Source organism: Monodelphis domestica, chromosome 1 (assembly GCF_027887165.1).
Source record: "Monodelphis domestica isolate mMonDom1 chromosome 1, mMonDom1.pri, whole genome shotgun sequence".
NCBI lineage: Eukaryota > Metazoa > Chordata > Mammalia > Didelphimorphia > Didelphidae > Monodelphis > Monodelphis domestica.
In genome coordinates this window covers 155183070-155196895 of record NC_077227.1, presented here as the reverse complement: position 1 = coordinate 155196895, position 13826 = coordinate 155183070, and positions in this window count along the sequence as shown.

The following is a 13826-nucleotide window of genomic DNA, read 5'->3' as shown; positions in this document are numbered from 1 at the left end:
TCATGTTGTGAAATGAGACCCATATTGCTTACATGAGAGAAAAATCCATGGAGGAAATAAAGTGAAGAAGGGAATGCTTGCATCTGCATTTGGACTCCATCTGGTCCTTCTATGGTGGCAGATAGCCTCTTTCATCATGAGTCCATTGGTCAACTCCAAATATTTCAGAAAGTTTTTTAACCCTTCCTTTCTTTCTTAGTAACAACTCTAAGAGAGAAGGGTAAGGGCCAGGCAACAGAGGTAAGTGACTTGCCCAGGGCCACATAGCTAGGAAGTGTCTGAGGCTAGATTCGAACCCAGGACCTCCTGACTCTAGGCCTGGCACTCTATCCACTGTGCCCCTCAGCTGTCCTCTAACTTCAAGTGTTTTCACCAATCATCCCCTTCTCTGTCTTATGACTTCCTTCTGCCCCCAGGCTTTCCCAGTCCTCCTTAACCTTAGTGTCTTCCTTCGATTATCTCTCCTTTATCCTGTGTATATCTGGTTTGGAAGCAGATGTATGTATACCATCTCCCTCATTGGACTAGGAGCTACTTGAGGGCAGGGGCTGTGTTGCCCCGGTGGTTAGCACATTGCCCGGCATAGAACAAGTATTTCAAAATTCTTGTTTACTGGCTAAGCATCTGTTTTCTTATCTGCAAAATGAAGATCATAACAACAGCCAAGCTGCTACGGGCTTCCAAAGGTTGTGGTGAGGTTCAAAGGAGAAATAATGCATGTGCTTTGTGTCCATAAATCTACTATTATCTAGCACCAAGGCTGGGGCTTTATTTCACTCCAATTTGTATTATTGTCTCGTTGTTTGAGATTTATTCATCTCATGTCCTGAAGCAGACACCTAGACCCAGGAGGGCAAAGACCAGGATTTCTGCGGGAGTGCCCAGTCAAGCAATGGGTACACAGCGGCTACTCAAGCCCTTGTTGACCTGATTCATGGGCTTCATGGAGATCCTGGGTTAGAAGCAAAGGTGTGCTACAGCCAAGTGGTTAAAATTTAAATGTGAACATTTATTTGTGCCTTGGAAATCAGCAGATGCTATAAATAAGGGGGCAATTTACCTCTGTTTACATTCATTAAAAACAATTAAGATAAACAATTCCATTTTCATTTTGGTCTAGATCTATGATTTTATCAATATAGACAACTCTGTGTGTGTGTTTGTGATAGATACAGATACACATACCTAGAAAAGAGAACTGGACTTGGAGTCTCAGGATTTGAGTTCAAATCTTAACTGTCATCTATTATCTATGACCATAGCCAAGTCTCCATCTCTCATTCTCTCTTTCTTTTTCAAACCCTTGCCTTCTTTCCTTAAAATATTGGTTCCAAGGCAGAAGAGAGTAAGGGCTAGGCAATGGGGACTTGCCCAGGGTCAAACAGCTAGAGAGTGTCTGAAGTCAAATTTGAACCCAGGATCTCCCATCTCCAGGTCTGGCTCTCAATCCATTGAGCCACACAGTTGCTTTGATTTCGGCAAGCCTCTTAACCTCTGTGAGCCTTCATTTCTTCATCTGCCAAATGAGACGTTGGACAAGATCGCCTCTGAGGTCTCTTTTCCCTCTAAATTCATAGATTTAGATCTGATTCCACAATGGGTTCCCCATTTAGTCACTGTCTATCTTAACCAATTATTAACTAATATCTAGCTTACTTCTCTCATTTCTCTGAGAAAACAGAGTGAAGTGATTTGTCCAAAGTCACATAAATAGTAAGAACCAGGATTGGAGTACCAGACTTCCCAGCTTAGATCCCCGTCAGCTTGCTGCCTCTTTATGAGGAGTCTCAGAAAAATACTAGAAGAGGAGAAATGAAATCCCTGCCCTCAGAGAACCTGCTAGGTGGCTCAGTGGATAGAGAACTAGGCCTGGAGGTGGGAGGACCTGAGCTCAAATCTGACCTCAGACACTTCCTAGCTGTATGACCCTGGGCAAGTCACTTAACCTCCATTGCCTAGCCCTTACCACTCTTCTGCCTTGGAACCAATGCACAAAATTGATTCTAAGATGGAAGGTAAAGGCTTTTAAAAAAAGAAAGAAATGAAAGCTATCAGAAAGAGGTCAGTTTATTCCATTGTTTAGCACAGTGCTGGCACACTGTAAGTACTTGTTGAATGATTCATTCCTTTAGGATTCCCCAAAGAATTGTCAGGTTGACTTGTTGATTTCCAGGCTGCAATACTGAGTGTCCCCACAGGGGGGAGCCAATGCAGTTGGCAGAAGAGGCATAAACAGCCTTAATAAACTTGCTGCATTTCTCATATTTATCAAGAAAGGGGAACTTTTCAAAAGTCAGAGTTGCAATTGAACACCAGCCACAGCTCAGACTCAGAGAGGGTAACGGGAAGTAGTGAAGACAAACTCTCTCTACAAGGACCCTAAAGATAGACCCCCCTCTATAAGGACTCTGAAGATAGACACTCCACACCCAACCCCCCCCCCCCCCCCCCCCCCCCCCCCCCCCCCGGCAATATGGGGATATCTAGGAGGAGCAGAGGGCCAGGTAGTCTATAAAGCCACAACTCTTCCACAAAGGTCCCCATGGATAAAACACTCCTTTGAAGCTTGAAGTAGAACCCCAGTTTGTCCAAGAAGCGATTCAGCTCACCATGGCAGATTTCACAGAGGAGCTCCTTGTTCAGGAGAACTGGGCGAGGCACCATTTTTGCCAACAAAAATCCCAAGACATTTCTGATGTCCAGCATTGGTGAGATAGCGTTGGTCTACTTCATAAGGAAGGTCCATGTTTATTAAGTGTGCTTTGTGAGAGATGCAAAGAGGACTGAGGACCGAGCTGTCTCGGCTTCCAGTCCAGCCGGACTGATACAGTGAAGTCATTATCGAACAAAGTAGAATGTGATGTGTCACGAAAGGTACAAAGTGATTTGGAGAAAGGAGAGCTCACTTCTCTGGAAAGGGACATATTCCTAGGTTTCCTTTCTACTTGAACTCTGCTGATTTTGACAGTCAACCACCTTCTCCTCCTGGCTATAATCTCCCTTAACCTCCCTGACCCTGAGAGAAGAGTAATGGGTTCATAAGGGATGTATAAATGGAGATTTTGAGCCTTTGACTTCATTCCCCAGAAGTCCTTAGTATTTCCCAAAATTGACTTTAAATCCAATGATTTGGAACTAACTGAAAAACCTTAGTAACACCCTTCTAAACTAGGAGCTCAGGATCAGCTTAAAAAAAAAATCTGCTTGGAAATTAGGTGTGGGGTTCTTTTCTCCATGCTGAAAAATGGCTATGGCAGGCTAGAAACACACACGTGGAGTGTGGAAAGGGATTGGGGCAGAAAGATTTTTATATGTCACCCTCTGTGGGGAAAAAAAACCCAAACACATTTCTCGGAGTGGAGTGGCAGGCAGGTAGGTCTGGTGAAGGGTTGTGTGAATCAGGAGCAGGTGGAGTGTAGTGGCCACTCTGGTGTGAAAACAGGCAGGCGGGCAGGAGACAGACTTGAAAAATTATATTTATTCTATCTTTAAAATATTTGAGAATTCTAACTCTTCATGGTCAGCCAAAAATGTAATGATTAAAATTAATATACAATGACTAAATATTATAGTTTATAAAGTTTTATTAATAATAATTAAAGCAAAAGAACTGCCTGCATTCAGCCAAAAAGGTCCAAAAGAACATGGGAGGAACATACATCCACTTAAAAACCAATAACAAGATCTCACCAACATGGAGACTCAGGAGAGATTATAGGGAATTTTGGGAAATACAAAGGACTTCTGGGGAATGAAGTCAAAGGTTCAAAATATTCATTTATACAACTCATCCCTCTTCCAAACTTGCCCATTTCCATCCAGAGCACCACCATTCTTCTAGTCATCCCAATTCAGAACCTTAGAGGTATTCGTGGCTCTTTACTCTCCCTCCTTCCTCATATTCAGTCTCCAGGCATGTCTTGTCAGCTCTACTGTTAGGATTAGAATGATCTCAAGAGACTGATTTGGGGGGAAGAATATTGGTTTATTGATTATAACAGGTTTAGGCTAGGCCTGCATCATAACCAATAAATTGAGCTAGGCTTCCGTGCTGTCTCTTGTAACTGGGGACAACCCCAGCTGGGTTAGACAGTCTAATAAATAGATTTTTAGGAGCTCATTATTCAGCCCCTCCTTTGACCATCCCAATACATCTTTGATTGGTGAAAGCTAACTAAGACATGGTCCATCAACCTATCCATCCCTCTCCATACTTACATCATGGGAAATGCGTCCACAGTAAAATAACCCTTGTTACTTTCAATTATTAAACAGATTATGTTAAAAAAAAAAAAAGGAGATATTCCTTGGGATTCCCAAGGACAAAGAAAATGCAAAAAGTAGCAGACTTGGGGGCAGCTGGGTGGCTCAGTAGATTGAGAGCCAGACTCAGAGACGGGAGGTCCTGGGTTCAAATCTGGCCTCGGACACTTCCCAGTTGTGTGACCCTGGGCAAGTCACTTAACTGCTATTGCCTAGTCCATAGCACTCTTCTGCCTTAGAACCAATATACAATATTACAATTTGGTTCTAATATGGAAGGTAAGAGTTTTAATTTTAAAAAAAGTAGCAGACTAGATGGTATCTCTGACCTAGGTCCCAGACAGAGGAATACATAGTAATTCTCCCCAATATATAGAAATGAATACAGTATATGAAAAATAAATTTAAAACATTTCTCACATCTGTCCCCTGCTATCTACTTGTTAGTCAAAGCTCTCATTGCCTTTTTCCTGGACAATTACAATGGCCTCCTCATTGGTCTCTCTTCCATTCTTCCTTCTCTCCATTCCATCCTTCAAATAGAATCTCAGAATTTAAGAATGGGAAGAGACCTTCCCAGCCCTCTAGCCCATTCCATCCATGAAGGGAATCCTCATTATAGTACAGCAGACAATTGGTCACCTACTCTCTACTTAAAGATTTTTTCCAAGGAGGGGGACCCACCACCTCTCAAAGCAGCCCATTCTGCTCTGTTGTTGAGTCTGATTTCAGTCTCCTCTGACTCTGGCACATAGAGTCATTGTTGTTCAATCATTTTTCAGTTGTGTCTGACTCTTTGTGACTCCATTTGGGGTTTTCTCAGCAAAGATACTGGAGTGGTTTGCCATTTCCTTCTCCAGCTCATTTGGCAGATGAGGAGGCTGACTTGCCTAGAGTCACACAGCTACTGTCTGAGGTCAGATTTGAACTCAGATCTTTCTGACTCCAGGACTGATGCACTATCCACTGTACTTCCAGCTGCCCCCAAATTGGAAATTTTGATTGTTGTTCAGTCATTTTCAGTTGTATCCAAATCTTCATGACTCCCACTTGGGGTTTTCTTGGCAAAGATATTGGAATGGTTGCCATTTCCTTCTTCATCTTATTTGACATATGAGAAAATGGAGGCAAACACCATTCAATGACTTGGCCAAGGTCACATAGTTAGAAAGTGTCTGAGGCCGGATTAGAATTCAGGAAGAAGTGTGAAGCCCTGCAGTCTATCCACTGCACTACTTAGCCACTCCAATCAAAAGACCCATGCTACTTTGCAGCAGCTCTCATTTCTGGGATAATTTTTCTGATGTCAAGATTAAATTTGCCACTGCCCCTATTTCTGCCTACGAAAGCCAAATAGGATAAGTCTAACCCCAACTTCCCAGGAGAATCTTTCAAATAATTTAAGACAGTTATCTTGTCCCCCTGAGTCTTTTTTTTCCCCACTGATAACATCCCTGATTATTCCATCCTGTCCTCATATAAATGGCCTCAGGGCCCTTTGCCATTCTAGTTTATCTTCTCAATGCACCTTTCATAGATGCTGAATTAGTATCACCAAAATACAGGTCTATGTCATCCCTTCCTCAAAACTTCAATGACTCACTACAACCAATAAAATAAAATACAAAATCCTCAACCTGGCATTTAGGGACTGACCCAACTGGCTCCCACTTACCCTTCCTTTATTCCTATATTTTACATTATTCCTTTATTCTCTGTTCTAGTCAGTCTGGCCAGTAAGTCTCTGAGGCTAGATTTGAACTCACATCTTCTTGAAGACCTATCTCCCAGCTGCCTACACTCTCACATTTCCGCTGGCTGTCCCCTGTGTCATGAAAGTCCTTCCTCATCTCCATCTCCTGACATCCCTGGTGTCTTTCACATTCTATCTCCTAGCCTACTTACTACAGGAAGTCTTTCCCATTATTCTTTTTTTCCCTTTTTTCTTTTGATTTTTTATTTTAATAACACATTTCCACATACATATTCTGAAGTTACACAACCCATATTGTCTCCCTCCTTCCTACCTTCCTCCCTCCGGGAGCTGACAAAGCAATTCAATCTGAGTGACTCGTGTATTATCATACAAAATGAGTTTCCATATTATTCACTTCTATAAGCGAATGATCTTAGAGAACCCAAACACTTCAACACGCTGCCCCTTATTTTAATACCGTCCCTCAATGGACTCTTTCCAATATCATTTACGTATGTCTTCTTTGTGCATAGTTTACATGTCGTCTCTTCCATTAGATTGTGAGTTACTTGTGAAAAGGGACTGTCTTTTGCCTTTCCTTATATCCCTCATGCTTAGGAGAAGTCAGGAAAATTCATTTTTCTGAGTTCAAATCTGACCTCAGACACTTTCTAGCTGTGGGACCCTGGATAAGTCACAAAACTTTTTGCCTCAGTTTCCCCATCTTTCAAAAAGAGTTAGAAAAGGAGATGGCAAACTGCTCCAATATTTTTTGCCAAGAAAATACCAAATGGAATCACAGAGAGTCACACACAGAGAGAATCACAGAGATACAGCTGAAAAGACTGAATAACAAAATTGCAGGTCTTCCTCTCCACTCTTTTTACTTAAACCCTTACCTTCTGTCTTAGAATTTATACTGAGTATTGGTTACAAAGCAGAAGAGTGGTAAGGGCAAGATTAAGGGACTTGCCTAGGGTCACACAGCTAGTTACTGGCATTTAGAGGACTGGAATGACATACATACATCAAGTCCCTGACACCTTTAATACCCGTAACTTGGGAATGTGAGGAGGAAGAGGTTGGGGCTGGATCTGGGAAGGCTTCACAGAGAGGGTAGCATCTGAACTCTTGAGAATCCACTTGCTCCTGAAGCATAAATGCAGCCAGGGTGCATTGTGTGGGTCCCCTCGAGAGAAAGAACTGGTAAATAGAAAGAAAAAAACCCTCCTTTTTATATATACACACTTTCTCTAGTGTGGGGAGGGGAAGGAGTGACCTGGAATTTTTTTTTTTTAATATATTTTATTTGATCATTTCCAAGCATTGTTCGTTAAAGACATAGATCATTTTCTTTTCCTCCCCCCCACCCCCCATAGCCGACGCGTAAGTCCACTGGGCATTAGATGTTTTCTTGATTTGAACCCATTGCTTTGTTGATAGTATTTGCATTAGAGTGTTCATTTAAAGTCTATCCTCTGTCATGTCCCCTCAACCTCTGTATTCAGGCAGTTGCTTTTTCTCGGTGTTTCCACTCCCATAGTTTATCCTTTGCTTATGAATGGTGTTTTTTTTTTCTCCTGGATCCCTGAAAGTTGTTCAGGGACATTACACCGCCCCTAATGGAGAAGTCCATTACGTTCGATTATACCACAGTGTATTAGTCTCTGTGTACAATGTTCTCCTGGTTCTGCTCCTCTTGCTCTGCATCACTTCCTGGAGGTTGTTCCAGTCTCCATGGAACTTCTCCACTTTATTATTCCTTTGAGCACAATAGTATTCCATCACCAACATATACCACAATTTGTTCAGCCATTCCCCAATTGATGGGCATCCCCTCGTTTTCCAGTTTTGGGCCACCACAAAGAGCGCAGCTATGAATATTTTTGTACAAGTCTTTGTGTCCATTATCTCTTTGGGATACAGACCCAGCAGTGCTATGGCTGGGTCAAAGGGGTGACCTGGAATTTTAATGTAATAAATAAATACATTTTAAAAGAAATTTAAAGGAAGAAAGAGGAAAGAGAAGGATTTAGTGGAGGAAGAAAGGGCAGGAGGAAGGCAAAAGAGGGTGAATGGATGAGGGGAGGAAAGGGAAGAGGGAGGGAGGAGGTTTGGGGGTGAAAGGGAGGAAGGATAGGGAGGAGGGAGGAATAGGTGAGGAAGAGGGAAAAGAAAGAGGAAGAAGGGAAGAGATAGAAAAGGAGAATCTAGGGGAAGGAGGAGAAAAGGTAAGTGGTTTGAGGGTGGCAGAGTGACTAAAGTGCTAGGCTTGGAGTCAGAAGGACCTGGGTTCAAATGTGACCTCAGACACTTTCTAGCTATGTGAATCCTAATTGCCTAACCTTTGCTCTTCTGTCTTAGAGTTGTTATTTTTTCATTTTTAAAAAAAGTTTCATTTTTAATATTTTTAAAAATATGTTCATTTGTTATTTTTAATATTTACTTATTGCTAATGACATGTAATTTAAAATTTTAATATTTATCTTTAAATATTAATTTATTGCTAATTACATGTAATAACAAATTTCCACACAAGTTTTCCTAAGTTATATGACTGAAATTATTTCCACCCCTCCTTCCCCTTCCCCATCCTGGTGCTAATGGGCGATTCGATCTGGGTTATGCATTGGATTATCACACAAAACAAATTTCCATATTGTTCATTTTTGTAAGTGAATCCTATTACAAAACCAAGACCCCAAACATAAACCCAAATAAACAAGTGAAAAACTGTAGGCTTACATCTACATTCTGACTCCAGACATTCTTTCTCTGTCGTGGAGAGCATTCTTTGTCCTAAGTCCCTTAGAGTTGTTATTAAGACAGAAAGTAAGGATTTAAAAAAAGAAAAAAGGCGAAATGCCACCAACATGGACTGCAAACCGCCTTGTGCTTTGGGTCTGTATCTAGTTGGGCAAAGGTTTAACTCCAGGCCCTTCCAAAGCCAGCCTGTCTAGTCCACTGTCAGCTGGAAATCTCCCATCATGTAATTTCCTCTCTGCTGATTGATGTGGGGAGCCATGTCTCTAGGGCGCAAAATCTGGAAGGGAAATTCATTTTCCACCTTTCTCTGTGGCCCTGCCTCCTAGAGCTGTGGCACGATTAAATGTGATCACGTCTGCAAGGGGATTTGCAAGCTTGGAAGCCCTAGAGAGATATCTGTTCTTATTATTGCATGAAGAACATAGGGGAACTTTCAAGATGCTTCGAAGGGAACAGCCTCTCTAGCTTTGGCAATTACCACTGACCTTGTTTCCAATTTGCTGGTGTAGGAGCTCAGTAATAGATCATCACCTGGCAGGACTTTGGGTTTCATTAGTTATGCACCATTCTCCCTTGAACCTCTTACTTTTTCTCCTCCTTCTCTCAGATGCCCCCTTTCCATGTCTTCCCTCCTTCCTCTTCCCCCTTCCTCTCTCTCACCTGTTTTTCCCACTTCCCTATCCTTCCTCTCTCTTACCCCCAAACCTCCTCTTTCCCTCTCTCATCATTCTTCCTTTCTGCCACTTCCCTTTCTCCCACCATCTTTCCACCCCCTCACTCATTCTTCCCTTTCTTTTTTTGCCTTCCTCTTGCCCATTTCTTCCTCCAATAATTATGTCCTCTCTCCTCCTCCTTTGTCTCTCTTTTTTAAAACTTTAAATTAATTTGTTTGTTACATTAAAATTCCCAGGTAACTTTTTCCCTTCCCCACTGTAGAGAAGGCATCATTTGACAAAAAGACCTAGGCATAATCTAGAAGTATGTCTTGTTTGTTTCTCTCTCTCAGTTCTTTCTTTGGAGGTGGACACACTCAAGTCATTCATCAAACAACATTTCTGTGGTTGCCAGTAATAAATTCTCTTGGTTCTGATTGCTTCACTCTTCATAATTTCATGAAGATTTTCCCATTTAAAAAAAATTAACCTGCTTGGAGGCAGCTAGGTAGATGGATAGAGCTAGTCCTAGAGAACTCTGGGTTCAAATGTGACCTCAGACACTTCCTAGCTATGTGACCCTGGACAAGTCACTTAACCCCAACTGCCTAGTTCTTACCGATCTTCTGTTTTAGAACCAATACACAGTCTTGATTGCAAGATAGAAGTCATGGGTTAAAAAAATTAACCTGTTTGTCACTTCTTTCCTCTAGTTTAGAGCCAATTCACAGTCTTGGTTACAAGATGGAAGTCAAGAGTTAAGAAAATAAATTAGAAATAAATTAGCCTGTTTGTCATTTCTTTCCTCTTGGTTGATTCCTTTTCTTTCCATTCCTTTTCTCCCCATCTCTCCCCCTCCTCCCCCCCAATCACTGACTCTAAGGAGTCATTGAGTCCAACCTGTACCCTTCTACCATCCCGGATGCTCTCCCTCCTTGTTTCTCTGGCCTTTCCACTTCCCATTTCTCCTTCCTCTTCCCCCTTGCCCTCCTTTCCCTCCTCACCCAGCAGCTTCGAATGAGCTTTGGAAACCTTGAGTCTGTGCCCTGTACAAGCCATCACAGCTGCTTCTGAGCTGGGCTCTGTGGAAGGCAGGGAGATGTTTTAGGCGGCCAGGCCAGAGAAGGACTATCAGATGTGGGGGACAAAAGGGCTTACCTGCCCCAGAATGCTCCCCTCACCCCGCCCAACTCCCATTGGGGTGCTTATGAGATATGAGTCTTTTTCTGTCCCAGCAGAGGCCAGAGGAACAAAAGCCGGAGACCTCAGAGGCGACATAATGCATTGAGGCCCCGTCTAGCTCTGAGGACAGGATTCGGTGACTCAGGAGGAGTTGGGGGGTTGGGAGGGTGCTGTTAGCAGAAACTCAAGCTGTCTCCAGGCCTGGCAAACATACCCAGATCATCTCAGGTGACTGGCGGACACCGCCCTCGCCAGTGTTAGGGGGTGACCTCGCCCCTTCCCTTTGGGATCCCACAGCTCGAGGCTGCCCTCTTGTAATTAGGGAAGGCTACCAGGCTGGTGCTTGCACCCACCCCACACCCTCACAGAGGCCACTCATTTAACTGTTTTCCCTCTTGTCTTTGCTGTAAGTGAGTCTCTTCTGTGGTGGCTGTTTGGTACTAGGTCTCAACTATCCCCTCTAAGAGACCAGTAGGGTCTCGGGGCAGCTAGGTAGCCCAATGGATAGAGTTCCAGGCCTGGAGTTGGGAGAACTTGGGATCAAATCTGACCTTAAATTCTTAACTGTGTGACCCTGGGCAAGTCACTCTATCCTAATTGCCTAGTTCTTACTGCTCTTCTGTCTCAGAACCAATATTCAATATTGGTCCCAAGACAGAAGATAAGGGTTGTTTTGTTTTGTTTTTGAATGTAGGTTAAACATTAAAGAAAAGGGGAAGCTAGTTCTCTCAATAGATTGAGAGCCTCAGACACATCCTAGCTGTATGACCCTGGGCAAATCACTTAACTTTTTATCAAGCCCTTAACCCTCTTCTGCCTTGGAACAAATACCTAGTATTGATTCTAAGATGGAAAACAAGGAGAGAGAGAGAGAGAGAGAGAGAGAGAGAGAGAGAGAGAGAGAGAGAGAGAGAGAGAGAGAGAGAGAGAGAGAGAGAGAGAGATCAATGGGACTTATATACAGTCAAAGATTATTTATATGGTATGATTTCAGGGTGATGAGAAAATCCTCTTGCTTAAAATATCATCCCTATCAGTTATAATGGTGCCTAAAATTCTACCATTAGGGACACATTCCTTTGAATTAGTATTCCACAAACATTTATTAAGTATCTAATGAGTACAGCCCATTGTGCTAGGAAGATGAAAGGAGAAAGAAAAATGTTTTCTCTCTTGGACAAAGTTCTTGTCCTCAAGGAGCTTCCAGTCTAGAAGGTGAATAAGACACTAACTCAGATAAATAGAATATACATGGTAAGAGTATTAGAAAGCTACAAAACAAGGTGCTATATTGGGTATCCCCTTCAAAGAGAGTCCTGGAGAGATGAACAGAGTGAAGTTCTCTCAGATCATCCACACCTTAATGTAAATTAGTGCATGACACTTCTCTTGCCAGGAGCAGAGCAACCAGAGAATGAGTTCTGATGGAGAAAGACTAAGGAGTCTCTTTGGAATGGTAGAAAAGGAGGAGGGAAGGGGAAAGAAAGCATTTAGAACTAGAGAGAATTAAGAGTTAGAAAGGGGGAAAAAAAGAAATATTCATTTATTGAGCACCTACTATGGGCCAGGTATTGTGCTAAGGACTTTGCAAATATTATCATTTGATTCTCATGACAAACTTGGGAGATCCGGCCTTAGACATTTCCTAGCTCTATGACCCTGGGCAAGTCACTTAACTCCAATTGCCTAGCCCTTACTTGCCTTTCCATCCTAGAATTGATACTAAAACAGAAGTTAAGAGTTTAAAAAAAATTTTTTTTTTAAACAAACAACCCATCCTGGGAGGGAGGTGCTATGATGCCCACTTTTTTTACAATTGAGGAAACTGAGATAGACAGAAAATTTAAAGGACTTGCCCAGTATAATAATAATAATAGCAGTGGGGGGCACAATGGATCGGCTTCACACATTTGCTAGCTATATGATTTAACCTCTGTTTGCATCAGAGCTAGTGAGTATCTGAGACTAGATTTGAACCTGAGTCTTCTTGATTCCAGGCCCAACTCCTCTCCACTAGACCACCCAGCTGTCACATGTTATAGAGGCATTACCAGAAGGCTTCAGGAGATGGGAGGTCACTGAATGTTTTGGTAGATTGACCAAGCCAGGCTTTGGGATTTTCAGGGGAATCCTGTCCTCGTAGTCCTTTGCCTGGGTAAGTGAGAAGAGAGCAGCAGTAGCCTGGCTCTCTCTCTGGTCATTCTGCCTTATGATGACCCAGCTTCCTGGGGACAGCTGGAGCTGGTAGATCCTGGCTTCTTTCATGCTTCTGATAAGCTGTTCTGAACAGTATAAAGGCAGTACTACAAAAATTGGCCTGAGAGGAAGACCAAGTCCCCCAAACTGGGCAAAGAGTAGAAAACTAAACCTGAATCCAGCAGCTGAAACCAAAAAAGAAAAAAGAATCACAAACAGAAAATGCCCAAGGGTGGGAACTCAATTTCAAAGAGAACAGAGGTTGCTGTGTTTTCTCCTTAGAGGATAAACCAAGGGTAACTGCAGGCAGTCTTGGCCACCTCTGTGGCCCCAGTTACTCTGAGGTCTAAGGCCCTCCCCACTCATGCCCTGTAAGCCTCTCCAGAAATCCTATACCCTTGTCACCCAGTTAGGACAGGGCTGCTCCAGTCAGTTACTTGGGAACTACCTTTCTGTATGAACCCAGAGACTTTCAACTCCCAGAAGCAAATTATAGTTATCATTTTTTAAACTGAATCTGTGATTTCATCAGCTTAAGGAACTCCATTTTTTTAACCCATACCTTCCATCTTAGAATTGATACTGTATATTGGTTCCAAGGCAAAAGAGACGTAAAAGCTAGGCAGTGGGGGTTAAGTGACTTACCCAGGGTTTTACTGCTAGAAAGTGTCTGAGGCCAGATTTAAACCCAGGGCTTTCCATCTCTAGGCCTGGCTCTCAATCCACTGAGCCACCTAGATGCCCCCTAGGAAATTCCTTTTTTTTTTAATTGAAAATTTTTATTTAATTAATTTAGAATATTTTCCCATGGCTACATGATTCTTATTCTTTCACTCCCCTCTTCCCACCCCACTCCCATAGCCAATACACAATTCCAGTGGGTTTTACTTGACTCATTGATCAAGACCTATTTAAGAAATTCCTTTTGATGAATTCCTTTTACCAGTGCAGATTGGTACCTCCTCTCTTTTTGTTTTAGACATGCCTGGAGAAAAAGAAAGGTTAAGTGACTTGCCATGGGTAATGCAACCAGTGTCTCTCACAGATAGGATTTGAAGCCAGACATTCCC